Below are 14,564 nucleotides of genomic sequence, written 5' to 3' on the forward strand. Positions count from 1 at the left end.
TTGAAGCATGTCGGCGGGAAGGGGATTCATGAGAGTCTCGGAGGCCCCCAGAGGTCTCAAGTGACACAATAGGGATTTTTTAACGCTATTTTTGGGGAAGAAGCTTGGATCAACCCTCAGAATCTTCCTTGGAGGAGGAAAATTACCTCTTCTCTTTGGGATTAAAGTGCTCCTTAGCCAGGTCCTGCCCCTTGGATTTGGTAGCTGGCAGGAATTTAGATGTCTTTCTTTAAAATAAATTTTTGGCCGCACCTCACGACATGTGGGATCTTAGTTCCCCAACCAGGGCTCGAACCTGCACCCCCTGCGGTGGAAGCGCTGGAAGCGTGGAGTCTTAACCACTGGACCCACAGGGAAGTCCCGGAATTTCAGTATCTTTAATGTTAGATGAGAAGATATCCCCATAGACTTAGACCTTTCAGTTATACCACAGTTTCTGCTGTGACTATATTGTATGGCCTCTGTTAAAGAAAATATTTCTTTGCCCATTCTTGTCCACTGGTTGCCCCTCCCTGTCCAGCCCGTGTGTAGCCTGCATGTGGAGGTTTCCTTTGTGAGGTTTCCAGCTTGAGCTTGATCTGAGCAGTTGGGGCTGCTGCCCCCCAGTCTGCTTTCGGGGAGCCTTTCAGGACCCCCTTGCAGCACCCCGTTCAACCCTTTTCCCTTTGCAGCTTTTGAGGAGCTAATTGTTCAGACTTCACATGACATGCGGTGTTTACCTCTTTGGTCTCTCCTAAAGGAGTTTTAACAACAGTCACCAAACTTGGATATGAATGTTCACAGCCACCAAAAGGGGGAAACAACCCCAGTGTCATCAATAAACAGATGTGGTCCATCCACACAATGGAATATTATTTGGCCATGAAAAGGAGTGCGGTACAACCAACCACTACAGCATGGATGACCCTCTAAAACATCCACTCAGTGGGAGAAGCCAGACACAAAAGACCATGTGTTATCTGATTCCATTCATGTGAAGCGTCCAGACTAGGCAAATCTGTAGAGACATAAAGCAGATTAGTGGTTGCTGGGGACTGGAGGGGGGAGTGTGTGGGGAATGATAACTAAAGTATACAGGGCTTCTTTTTGGGATAAATTTGATTATGGTGGTGGATGCACTACAAACCATTGACTTGTACACTTTTAAATGGGGGAGTTATATGGTATGTGAATTATATCTCAAAAAAAGTAAGTTATTACAAAAACACACCAAAACAGTTATTACCCGCACCCTCCCCCCCATTTTTGGTTTGTGCTTGTAATTCACATTTTAAAAAAAATAATTAATTTATTTTTGGTTGCGTTGGGTTTTTGTTGCTGCCTGTGGGCTTTCTCTAGTTGTGGTGAGCAGGGGCTACTCTTTGTTGCAGTGTGCAGGCTTCTCATTGCAGCGGCTTCTCTTGCTATGGAGCACGGGCTCTAGATGTGCGGGCTTCAGTAGTTGAGGCACGCGGTCTCAGTAGGTGTGGCTCGCAGGCTCTAGAGTGCAGGCTCAGTAGTTGTGGCATACGGGCTTCGTTGCTCTGTGGCATGTGGGATCTTCCCAGACCAGGGCTTGAACCCATGTTCCCTGCATTGGCAGGTGGATTCTTTTTTTTTTTTTTTTTTTAATATTTTATTTATTTATTTATTTATTTGGTTGCTCCAGGTCTTAGTTGCATCAGGCAGGCTCCTTAGTTGTGGCATGCAAACTCTTAGTTGCAGCATGCATGTGGGATCTAGTTCCCTGACCAGGGATCGAACCCTGGGCCCCCTGCACTGGGAGTGTGGAGTCTTATACACTGTGCCACCAGGGAAGTCCCGGCAGGTGGATTCTTAAGCACTGCACCACCAGGGAAGTCCCTGTAATTCACATTTTGCCAAACCTTTATTTGACATCTTTGTTTCCTATCTTTTTGTCATTTTTGGTTTGACATCTGCTACCCATGAGTAGCTAACACCTCAGATTTTACCTCTGTCCTGTGCTCTGTCCTGGTTACCCCAGGCCCCCAGGAGCGTGCTGGACGGGCATGGTGTTGGCCTCGCCCTCTCACACCCACGTGTGCGTGTCTGTGCATGCACAGCTTGGGGCTCAGCTGTGGTCAGGTGCGTGGCAACTGCGTGGCAGCAGCGTGGACGTGTTCTGTGCTGAAAGCAACTGGCCATCAGATAACATTATTTGGAGTTCGGTTCATTGTTTCACCAAGTATTTATTATCTTTGTCTCCACCCAGTGCTACTTCTGATTTGGCTGAAGGGTGGGACTTTATCTCGAGGTTTAGAGCTCTGGAGGAGGGGGCCCCGAAGACACCAGGCCTTATGGTATTTTGGGGATGTGCCTGCTCCCCTTGGAACCCTGCGCCATAACATGCTGCCGGGTGGGCAGCATGAGGCTGTGTGTGAGGCTTGGCGGCCTCTGGAGGGAAGTGTGGGCCTCTGCACATGCCACCCGGCCTCCCTGTCGCACGTCCCCTGACCTCCATTTCTGAGGTGGCCTTTGCTCGCTGCTCATGGAGGTCTCTCCCAGATCCCTCCTCTGTGTTCCCTGGTGCTGAGTTCCTTAGCCTTAGCTCCAGTGTTTGTGTCTTTGTCTCGTCGTGGGTATTCTTAGTGGCTTTGTTGTCTTTGCATCCTGACATTTGACAGCAAAGAAGGGTAAACGGCATTTCTTATAAGTTTCTTTCTTCTGGGCCACGTGTCCATATGTAATTAGTAGGCTTCCTGCTCATTCCCCAAAGTATCCCAGTTTGGATGATAAATGTACAGGGTTACTCTACATTTGAGGCTCTGCTTTCTCTGGGTGGAGGTGGGAGCCTGTGCTCACACCTACGTCTTTCATCCACAGGTAGGAAAGACTCCTCCTTCTGGAGAAGAGCCCCACGATCTCTGTCCACTCCCCAAATGCCTTCACAGCCCCTAGTGCCTGGCCAAGCTGGGTGGGCAGCTCCATGAAGGGTGGTTTGTGGAGGTTCATCCTCTAGCGAACTCCTTATGGGGACCATGCATGGGCGCTACACACAGGCCCCAGGCCTCAGCTGCAGGGATGTCTGGGGGAGGCCCTGAGTGATGTGCTGGTCAGGACTAGACCCCCAAGGAGAGTAACCCACTTGGGAACATGCATCCTGCTGGGATGGCACCAGCCTTTACTTTTGGGAGCGGCTCACTGATGGGCGGTGTGGAGAGGTGAAAGGCAAGATACAGGGCTTGACTCACACCTGCTTAGACACTGTGGTTTCCTTGTATGTGAAATGGAAGGGTGGCACGGGGTGCATGACGTGGAGTGCCTGGAGCAGTGACCTGCCTCGTAAGCCGTGAGTGTTGGCTGTGGTGACAGTGGGGACAGTTGTGACTAACAGAGCAAACTGATGGGCATTTCACGCAGACTTCCCATGTGCCCACTCAGAGGGAATGTGTGTCTCCAGGGCCACATACCTGATGCTTTCCTTTCTCGGAAGCTGGGCTTTCGCCCTAGGTCCTGATGGCATTGAGTTGCATACAGTGGCTGCCCCACGATTGTGCATATCTTCGCAGTGGCTGATGGTCCTCTCCTGACTTTCAGAGGCAGATGACAGGCCCTGGACGCTCGTGCCGGCAGGTAGTGCCCATATGGAGGAATGTAGTTTGGGTCTAGAACTGAATGTCTGTAAAGCAATAGGACAGTATTCTCCAGGGCTTGATTGAGACACCTTGGACGAGGCTTAGAGACGAGTTCCAACACAGTTTGGTCCACGTGGCACTGGGAGGAGAAGCCTGGTGTGGCCTCTTGAGGGATCTGCAGTGATGGCTGACGCTGGTTGGCCCTGACAGGTTTGTTCTAAAAGAGAAGCCCCACGTTCCTGGGGTCTTGGCCCTACTGGCATGTAGAGGTGTGTGCTAACCCAGGTGTGGGTCAGGCAGGTGGGCACAAGCTCCGCTGACAGGCCTCCCTCTGCGGTGTGCTTGGATGAAGTGCTCTTTGGGTGGCCAGGACGCAGCGAGGTTTTGGCGGGGGCGAGGCCTCAGACTGACTTGGACATTTGCTCACATTTCCTTTTACTGACTTAACATCTACACATCCCAGAAGAGACAGGCAACCTTGGAATCTCCCATGATTTACAAGCTTGTAAAGATGGCCAGACGGCTGCTACCCAGGCATCGTTTCTCCTTTTGGAATCGATATGCAGAAAATATTATACATCCTGTTTGCTATGAGTGTGGAAGCGTTTCCACAGAAACTCTTCTGTGGAAAAGGTCAAGGAACCAACCTCAAAACCACAGAAGATATATTAGCTGCAATTTACACGCCTTCTGCCCATAGATCTTTCACTGAATCCTCTACCAAAGGGCCATTTGCCCTCACCTCATGCTTGAGTGCAGCTCCTCAACCCCCCACATCGGGCCCAGAGAAATCTTTGCCCCAGGAATCTCCCCGAAGCTGGGATACTGGCCCCCATAGGTATGGATCCTTCTTCAAGGCTGCTTGGAGATTGTTCTTCTTGAAGAACTTTCATGGGGATGGTCATTGTACTTGGAGGTTATATGTTCAGCCTTGTGTGCGGGAGCCTGTGTGGGGTCTGCATGCTTTGCCCCTCCCCTCAGAATCAGGAGTCCTGGGGTCCATCTGGACTGGCCTTGAATACTCCATAGTCCTTGCCTTCACACTTGGGGTTCATTCGCCTGAGCACTGCTGGCCTCTACACACCAGCTGTGTGCATGGGCCTGAGTAGATGCTGGGATTTATGTCCCTGACTCTCAGGCATTGATTGTTCAGTGACTCAGTGTGTGTTTGTGTCTGATGTCATTTAAAAAATTTTTAATGGCAAGGATATATGTATTTTCCTTTTATTGTGGTTGATGAAACTGAGATTCACAGCCATAGCGTCTTGTTCTGGGCTACACAATGATGAAGTGAAGGACCCAGGACTTGAGCTTGGGCCTCCTGGCTCCCAGGCCGGGGTCTTTACACTGACTACCCAGAACTGTTAGGTCATGTTGGTGGAGAGTGCAGTACAGGGGTTCCCTAACCTCATCTTCTGCTGGGAATGATCAGGGCTGTATCAGAAGGCCGTGCATGCATGGGCAGTCAAACAGCTTCCCTTCCTTTTAAAAAATAATATCTAGGGGCTTCCCTGGTGGTGCAGCGGTTAAGAATTTGCCTGCCAATGCAGGAGACACGGGTTCGAGCCCTGGTCCGGGAAGATCCCACATGCCGTGGAGCAACTAAGCCCGTGCACCACAACTATTGAGCCTGTGCTCTAGAGCCCGCGAGCCACAACTTACTGAAGCCCGTGCACCCTAGAGCCGGTGCTCTGCAACAAGAGATGCTACCACCATGGGAAGCCCGCACACCGCAACAAAGAGTAGCCCCCGCTCGCTGCAGCTAGAGAAAGCCTGCGCACAGCAACGAAGACCCAACGCAGCCAAAATAACTAAAATAAATAAATTAATTAATTAAAACAAAAAATCTGGTAAGTGCTATATAATAGCATTACTTTACAAAAAATGATGTTAAGTAAACAAACGAAAACCCCCAAGAGTTGTTCATGATCCCAACAGTGAACACAATAGCTGTTTTCTTGTTGACTCCCAATCTTAGTCAGTCCTGCTGCATTTTTAAGTCATAGGCCACGTTTTCACATCCTGCCTTGGTTCCCTGAAGGAGACATCCCTGGTCCCCTTCACTAGACTGAGTGCCCCTTGGGGACTATATGTGTTTCATGTTTTTATCTCTGATACCTTGAGTGATTGCAGCTTCACAGCAGCTTGTGGGGAAATTCTGCTGAACACCTCCAGAGGGCTCTGGGCACCCAGGAGGCAGAGTGAAGCCCCCGGCTCTGGGTGGAGTCCTGTGGGTTCATACTCTAGAGGGTTTCTTGACTTCCTCATAGTTATCTATAATTAATTAATTATAACTGATTGCTATGTAATATTTTAGAGAGTTGATAGATCATCATTCATTTAGCCGTTGACTTGTTGGACAGCAAGTTGCTCCCAAGTCATGAGTGGAGCTTTTTGTTGCTCTGTGTTATTTCTTTGGGCTCCGTTTCTGGCTGGTGGGATTCCTGGGGACAGGAGCATGGAAATACCATGTTTCTTGCCACGTGTGGCCGCGTGGCTGCTCCCCGAGAGTGCTGGCTTCCCCGCGGTGTTTCTGCCTTTTGTCGAGGCCAGTGTGGCGCACACGGTGTTGGTTGGGGATTGGATTCAGGAAAGGGAGAAAGACGGTTGGAGGTCAGCCTGTCTGCGTGCTCCTCAGCGTGCTGGTTTGTCCCTTAGTGTCGGGGGCGGACCGGTTCCTCCTGGTGACCGGGCTCTGAGTGTGGAAGGCAGAGGTGTGGCCCGGGCTCACCCAGCCTTGGCTGGGAGGCCTCACAGCAGCACCCGGAGAACAAGTAGGGAGCAGTTGGGTGACGCCTCAGTGTGTCCACTGACTCATCCCAATCACTCGGCCCTGCTTTGCACTGGGCGCCTCGCTGGGCGAAGGTGTGGAAACGGGAGGGACGGAGGTGGCGCGGGGCTGGGAGATGGGTCTTGGGGGAGAGCAGACCGTTGCCAGCAGGATGTGGTGAAGAGCTCTCCACGCAGAGAACTGCTGTGCAAAGCCCAGAGGCCTGAGGTGGTTTTCTTTCCGCGGGGAGGTGTAAGTGTAAGAGCAGCTCAGGGCAGGAGGAGCCCCAGGAAGTTCTCAGTAAGCATCTGGCTTTGGGTTGGTTACTGTACTTGAAGGGGGCGTGCGTTTTAAATATATATATATTTATTTATTTATTAATTATTTGGCTGCATCGGGTCTTAGTTGTGGCAGGCGGGATCTTCGTTGCAGCATGCGGGGATTCTCTTTAGTTGTGCTGCGTGGGCTCAGTAGTTGCGTTGTGAGAGCTCAGTAGTTGCAATACTGAGGCTCTCTAGTTGGGGCATGTGGGCTCTAGAGCGCACGGGCTTAGCTGTCCCGCGGCATGTGGGATCTTAGTTTCCTGACCAGGGGTCAGAACCGTGTCCCCCTGCATTGGAAGGCAGATTCTTAACCACTGGACCACCAGGGAAGACCCAGGCATGGGATTTTTTTTTTTTAATATTTATTTATTTATTTAGGTTGCACTGGGTCTTAGTTGCGGCAGGCGGGCTTCTTAGTTGTGGTTCGCTGACTCCTTGGTTGCGGCACATGGGCTCCTTAGTTGCGGCTCAGCAGCTCCTTAGTTGTGGCATGCGAACTCGTAGTTGTGGCATGCATGTGGGATCTAGTTTCCTGACCAGGGACTGAACCCATGCCCCCTTCATTGGGAGTGCGGAGTCTTATCCACTGGACTACCAGGGAAGTCCCCTGGGCATGGGATTTTGAGGGGACCTGCACAGGGGACAGGGAATTACCCTAGTCCGTGGAGTAAAGGTGTTTGTGTTGGGGGGTCAACTTTGGAAGTGAGGGGCCCCAGACTGTAGAGCGCCTTTAGAATGATGGGGTGTTAGCAGGGGGGTCGGAAGGTGGTGCCCACATTTCTGCAGGGATAGTTTCGGGTGCTCCCTCTATGGTGCCATACTGTGCGACGTGTCTGACTGCCTTTCTCAATGCCCTGTGCGCTCTGAGGGCGGGTGAATCTGAGGGGACAGAAAAGTGAGCTTCACCACCTGGCAGAAATCTGTCACTGACGTCTGCTCTCTTTGAGCCTCAGATGGGCACGGTGAAACTGAGAGCCAAGCATGTAATGTTCTGGACGCCTTGGAGCTGGTTGTGATCGGGCAACTGTGTCCAGAGGCCTGGATGTGTCTGGGAGGCATCCGTGTGGCAGCTTGACCACGCTGTGTAAAGCCAGCCAGGGTGTTTGCTCCTTCCCCTGCCTGCAGCCCGCCCACTTGGCCTGAGTCGAGACATCAGGCTGTCCTTGATGCAACGCAGATCTGCCTGAGGAGGGTGGCGAGGGGGAAAGGGGCTGAAGAACCTCGCCATGGTCACGTCCACAGGCCTCAGAGAAGGTGTATGCATGTGTGTCTGTGGCCTCAGGAGAAGCTGGTGGAAAGGCCAGTGGAGCTCACGCAGCACAGCTGAGGGCCATGCAGGGCCGCCTTGCCTGGGCATGACCCCTCTGGACTGCTGAGGCTTTTGTGGCTGGAGCCTCTGTGCTCTGGGGCTGCGATGGGTCCCCTTCCAGGGGTAAACACTCGTATGTGGGTGCAGGGAGTATTCTGAAGTAACAGGTTTTTTTTTGTTGTTGTTTGAATTTTATTGTATTTATTTTTTATACAGCAGGTTCTTATTAGTTATCTATTTATACATATTAGCATATATATGTCAATCCCAGTCTCCAGTTCATCCCCTCCCCCACACACACTTTCCTCCCTTGGTGTCCATACGTTTGTTCTCTACATCTGCGTCTCAATTTCTGCCTCGCAAAACGGTTCATCTGTACCAACCATTTTTCTAGATTCCCCATGTATGTGTTAATATACGATATTTGTTTCTCTCTTTCAGACTTACTTCACTCTGTATGACAGTGTCTAGGTCCATCCACGTCTCTACGAATGACCCAGTTTCATTCCTTTTTATGGCTAATATTCCATTGTATACATGTACCACATCTTCTTTATCCATTCGTCTGTTGATGGGCATTTAGGTTGCTTCCATGACCTGGCTACTGTAAATAGTGCTGCAGTGAACTTTGGGGTGCATGTGTCTTTTTTGAATTATGATTTTCTCTGGATATATGCCTAGTAGTGGGATTGCTGGGTCATATGGTAATTCTGTTTTTAGTTTTTTAAGGAACCTCCATACTGTTCTCCATAGTGGCTGTATCAGTATTTTCTCCACTCTCCAGCATTTGTTGTTTGTAGATTTTTTTTAAAAAATATATATTTTTTTTAAATTTAGTTGTTTTATTTATTTATTTTTGGCTGCATTGGATCTTTGTTGCAGTACATGGGCTTCTCATTGCAGTGGCTTCTCTTGTTGCAGAGCACGAGCTGTAGGCACACGGGCTTCAGTAGTTGTGGCTCGTGGGCTCTAGAGCACAGGCTCAGTAGTTGTGGTGCACGGGCTTAGTTGCTCCGCAGCATGTGGGATCTTCCCCGACCAGGGCTCGAACCTGTGTTCCCTGCATTGGCAGGTGGATTCTTAACCACTGTGCCACCAGGAAAGCCCCGTAGACTTTTTTTAAATTAAACTTTTTATTTTGAGATAATTGTAGTTTTGCGTGCAGTTGTAAGATACAATCCAGAGAGATCCTGTAACTCTTTCCCCAGTTTCCCCCAGTGGTAACATCTTGTAAAATTATAGCACAGTGTCACGGTCAGCAGGATCTCGATATCCCTGCAGTCAAGATGCTGGGCGCTTGCATCCCCGCAGGGTCCCTCACAACCACATGTCCTGCACCTCCTACCCCTGTTGCCTCCTTAACTCCTGGCAGCCGCAAATCTGTTCTCCATTTCTAGAAATTCCACATTTCAAGAATGTTATGTCCATGGAATCATACATCATGTAACCTTTCAAGGATTGACTGTTTTCACTCATCCTAATTCTTTGGAGATTGATCCAGGTTGTGTGCATCACCAGTTGTTTCCTTTTTATTGCTTACTAGTATTCCATGGTGTACACGGCTTAACCACTCATTCGCTGAAGGACATCTGCATTGCTTCCAGGGGTTTTTTTGGCCTTTACAGATAAAAATGCAGTAGCCACTCATGTACAGTTTTTGTGTGAGTGTAAGCTTTTATTTCTCTGGAATAAATGCCCAGGAATGCGGTTCCTGGATTATGTTGTAGTTGCATGTTTAGTTTTTAAAGAACCTGCTAAACTGTTTTTCAGAGTGGCTGCACCATTTTATATTCCCTCCAACAACATACGAGTTTCTTCACATCCTTGTCAGCATTTGGTGTTGTCACCATTTTTTTTTTTTTTTTTTTCAGTATGCGGGCCTCTCACTGTTGTGGCCTCTCCCATTGCGGAGCAATTGCTCCGGATGCACAGGCTCAGCGGCCATGGCTCACAGGCCTAGCCGCTCCGCGGCATGTGGGATCTTCCTGGACCGGGGCATGAACCCGTGTCCCCTGCATCGGCAGGCGGACTCTCAACCACTGCGCAACCAGGGAAGCCCCGTTGTCACCATTTTTAATTTTATTCATTCTGATAGGTGTGTAGTAGTATCTCATGTGTTTTGTTTTTTTAAAAAATAAATTTATTTATTTATTTTTGGCTGCATTGGGTCTTTGTTGCTGTGCGCGGGCCTTCTCTAGTTGTGGCGAGCGGAGGCTACTCTTCGTTGAGGTGCACAGGCAGAGCACGGGCTCTAGGCGCGCGGGCTTCAGTAGTTGTGGCTTGTGAGCTCTAGAGCGCAGGCTCAGTAATTGTGGTGCACGGGCTTAGCTGCTCTGCGGCATGTGGGATTTTCCTGCACCAGGGCTTGAACCTGTGTCCCCTGCACTGGCAGGCGGATTCTTAACCACTGCACCACCAGGGAAGTCCCTCTCATGTGGTTTTTTTTTTTTTTTTTTTGCGGTACGCGGGCCTCTCACTGTTGTGGCCTCTCCTGTTGCGGAGCAAGGCTCCGGACGCACAGGCCCAGCGGCCATGGCTCATGGGCCCAGCTGCTCCGCGGCATGTGGGATCCTCCCAGACCGGGGCACGAACCCGCGTCCCCTGCATCGGCAGGTGGACTCTCAACCACTGCACCACCAGGGAAGCCCTCATGTGGTTTTAATTTGCATTTCCCTAATAGCTAATGATGTTGAACATCTTTTCATGTATTTATTTTCCATATGTATATCTTCTGTGAAATATCTTTTCATGTCTTTTGCCCATGTTCTAATTGGGTTGTTTGGTTTTTTTGTTTTTTTTTTTTTTGCGGTACGCAGGCCTCTCACTGCTGTGGCTTCTCCCGTTGGCGGAGCACAGGCTTCAGATGCGCAGGCTCAGTGGCCGTGGACCATGGGCCCAGCCGCTCCACGGCATGTGGGATCCTCCCGGACTGGGGCACAAACTGTGTCCCCCGCATCGGCAGGCGGACTCCCAACCACTGCACCACCAGGGAAGCCCTGGAGTCTCTTTTTTTTTTTTTTAATTTATTTATTTTTTTGGTTGCACCAGCTCTTAGTTGTGGCATGTGGGATCTAGTTCCCTGACCAGGGATCGAACCTGGGCCCCCTGCATTGGGAGTGCAGAGTCTTAACCACTGGACCACCAGGGAAGTCCCTTTTAGCACCTTTGTTCAAAGTTAAATTGGGCACATTTGTGTGGGTCTATTTCTGGGTTTTCCATTCTGTTCCATTAATCTATGTGTCTAACTTTCCATTAATACCACAGCTTTGATTACTGTGGATATATAATAAATCTTATAATCAGGTAGATGGATTCCTGCCTCTTCCTTCTTCTTTTTAATTAAAAATAGTTCCTTTGCCTTCCCATATAAATTTTAGAATAATCTTGTCTATATCTGCAAAAAAGTCTTCGTGAGCTTTTGTTAGTAATTGAATTAAGCTTATGTATCAGTTTGGGGAGAATTGACAATTTAGAATCTTCCAGTCTATGAACACAATATGTCTCTCCCATTTATTTATGTCTTCTTTGATTTTTCATCAGCATTGTGTAGTTTTCAGCATGCAAGTCCTGTACATGCTTTGTTAGATTTATACCTAAGTATTTCGTTTTTTTAAACAATTGCAAGTGGTATTTTATTTTTAATTTTGGTGTCCACATATTCAATGCTAATACATAGAAATACAGTTGATTTTCATATACTGATCTTATATACTATAACCTGTTGAACTTACTAGTTCTAGGAGTTCTTTTTTTTAAATAGATTCCTTGTGATTTTCTACATAGACAGTTAGGTCATCTGTAAATACTTTATTTCTTCTTCCCAATCTGTGTGTCTTTTATTTCCTTTCCTTGCCTTATTGCGCTGGCTAGATGTTCTCGCACTATGTTGAATAAGAGTTCTGAGAATGGACAACATTGCCTAGTTTCTGATCTTAGAGGGGAAGCATTTAGTCTTTCACCATTATGTATAATGTCAGCTCTAGGTTTTTTGTAGATGCTCTTTGTCAGTTGAGGAAGTTCCCTCCTATTTCTACTTTTCTGAGAGGTTTTGTTGTTGTTCTTGTTTTTTAAATGAATGGGTGTTGAATTTTGTCAAATGCTTTTTCTGCATTAATTGATGTGACCACAGAGTTTTTCTTCTTCAGCCTGTTGTTATGGTGGATAATAACACTGATTGATTTTTAAATAGTAAACCAGCCTTGCATCCCTGGAATAAACCCCACTTGGTCATGGTATATAATTCTTTAAATATATTGCGGACTTCTATTTGCTATTTCTTTGTTGATTTTTGCATCTATATTCATGAGGGATATTGGTCCATAGTTGTTCTTTTTTGTCCCCTTTTTTGGTACTGTGTCTGATTGTGATATCTAGTTAATACTGTCTTCATAAAATGAATTGGGAAGTGTTTCTTACTTTTTCTTTTTCTAGAAAAGACTGTGTAGAATTGGTGTTAATTCTTCTTTAGACATTTGGTAGAATTCTCCAATGAAACCCTCTGAGCCTGGAGATTTCTTTTTTGGGGAATTTTAAAATTACATACTTAGTTTCTTTAATAGTTCTAGAGTCATTCAGATTGTCTGTGATTTTTGAGAAGTTGGTCCGTTTCATCTAAATTGTCAAGTTAAAGTTTGTAGAATTGTTTGTAATAGTCCTGCGTTATCTTTTTTTTTTTTTAATAAATTTATTTATTTATTGCTTCATTGCTACACAAGGGCTTTCTCTAGTTGGGGCAAGTGGGTGCTACTCTTCGTTGCGGTGCGCGGGCTTCTCACTGCGGTGGCTTCTCTTGTTGCAGAGCACGGGCTCTAGGCACACGGGTTTCAGTAGTTGTGGCACATGGGCTCAGTAGTTGTGGCTCATGAGTTCTTGAGCGCAGGCTCAGTAGTTGTGGCGCGTGGACTTAGTTGCTCTGTGACATGTGGGATCTTCCCGGACCAGGGCTCGAACCCGTGTCCCCTGCATTGGCAGGCGGATTCTTAACCACTGTGCCACTAGGGAAACCCCTCTTTGATTTTTATTTCTCTTCCTGCTTGATCTTTTTGGGTTTTTTTAGAATTTCATTTTTTTTTATGATAAATTTCAAGGTTTATCTATGGTGATTTTTTCAGTGCAGATTTTTTTTTAGTGGCTGCTCTAGGAGTTTCATTGTATATACATAACTTACCACGGTCTGTTGGTGGTGTCAGTTCAAGTAAAGGGAGTACCTCCCTTTACCTTCTTTTAGCATTCCCTATGTAAGTGTCTTAAATATTTCCTCTACATGATTCAGAACCACATTAGATAGTGTTATAATTTTTGCTTTGTTCATCAAGCATAATCTAGAAAACTCAAAGAAAGCCTGGTTACAGGTAGTTTTGCTCTGTGTTTCCTGCTTCCTTTATGATAATCCAGGTTTCCTTCTTTTATCATTTCCTTTCTGTTTAGAGAACTTCCTGTAACCATTTTGTAAATGTAGATCTGCTAACTAATTCTCTTAGTTTTCCTTCATCTGAGAATGTCTTGATTTCCCTTTTGTTCCTGAAAGATATTTTTATTGGTTACAGGATTCTGGGTTGACAGTTGTTTTCTTTTAGCACCTGAAAAGTATTGTGCTACTTACACCTGGCCTTCATGGTTAAGTCCAAATCATTACATTTGGTTTCTCCTATCCAAAACCTGTTGTTTTTCTCTGGCTACTTTCAAGATTTTTTCTTGGGCTTTAGTTTTCAGAAATTTATTTTAATGTGTCTTGGTGTGGATTTTTTTGGATTTATCCTTTGGAGTTCACTCAGCTTCTTGAATTTATAGGTTACCATTCTTGCCAAGTTTGGGAAGTTTTCAGTTATTCTCTCTCTGAGTATATTTCTGCCCTACCCTTCTCTCCTTCCAGTACTCTGATGACACAAATGTTAGATTTTTTGTTATAGTCCCACAGGTCCCTGAGACTCTGTTCTTCTCTTATTTATTTTTTTCAGTCTGTTTTCTCTCTGTTATTTGATTGGGTAATTTCTGTGCTTTTGTATTCCAGCTCACTGATTCATTCCATCGTTCCCATCATTCTGCTGTTGAACCCATCCATTGAACTTTTAATTTCAGTTACTGTATTTTTCAGTTTCAGAATTTCCATCTGGCTCTTATAGCTTCTGTTTCTTTGCTCAGGCTATCTGTGTTTTTTGTTTATTCCAAACATGTTCATAATTTCTTGTTGAACCATTTAGCATGGCTGTTTTAAATCTTCATCAGATACTTGTGACATGCCTGTCACCTCAGTGTTGACATCTGTCTTCATTCATTCAGTTTGCAACTTTCCTGGTTCTTGGTATCATGGTGATTTTTCAATTGAAACCTGGACATTTTTGCGTCACATTAGGTGACTCCGGGTTGTGTTTGACCCTTCTCTTTCGGTCGGCTTTTTCTAACACTGCTGCAGCAGGGGAAGCAGGGCTGCTGCCTTTTACTTTTAGGTGGAGGTAGAAGTCTGGCTCCTCACTTGGGCTCCATTGATACTTGAGGCAGGAGATCCCTTGTTACTGCCGCAGGGTGTGGGGTTCAGCTCCCCAGGCATCCTCCTCTGACGTCCCAGGAGGGAGAGGGGGGAGACCTGT

General features: G+C 47.1%; 1 protein-coding gene and 1 non-coding gene across 4 annotated transcripts in view; one reads left to right on the forward strand and one right to left on the reverse strand.

The window, feature by feature from the left end:
- MPRIP (myosin phosphatase Rho interacting protein) overlaps positions 1-14,564 on the forward strand; it is a 126,060-nt gene that overhangs the window by 13,894 nt on the left and 97,602 nt on the right. The gene's annotated exons all lie outside the window — the stretch shown is intronic.
- TRNAG-CCC (transfer RNA glycine (anticodon CCC)) lies at positions 11,053-11,125 on the reverse strand. Its single transcript has one exon. It is a non-coding gene; the product is annotated as a tRNA-Gly (tRNA).

This window comes from Mesoplodon densirostris, chromosome 18, assembly GCF_025265405.1.
Source record: "Mesoplodon densirostris isolate mMesDen1 chromosome 18, mMesDen1 primary haplotype, whole genome shotgun sequence".
NCBI classification, from domain to species: Eukaryota; Metazoa; Chordata; class Mammalia; order Artiodactyla; family Ziphiidae; genus Mesoplodon; species Mesoplodon densirostris.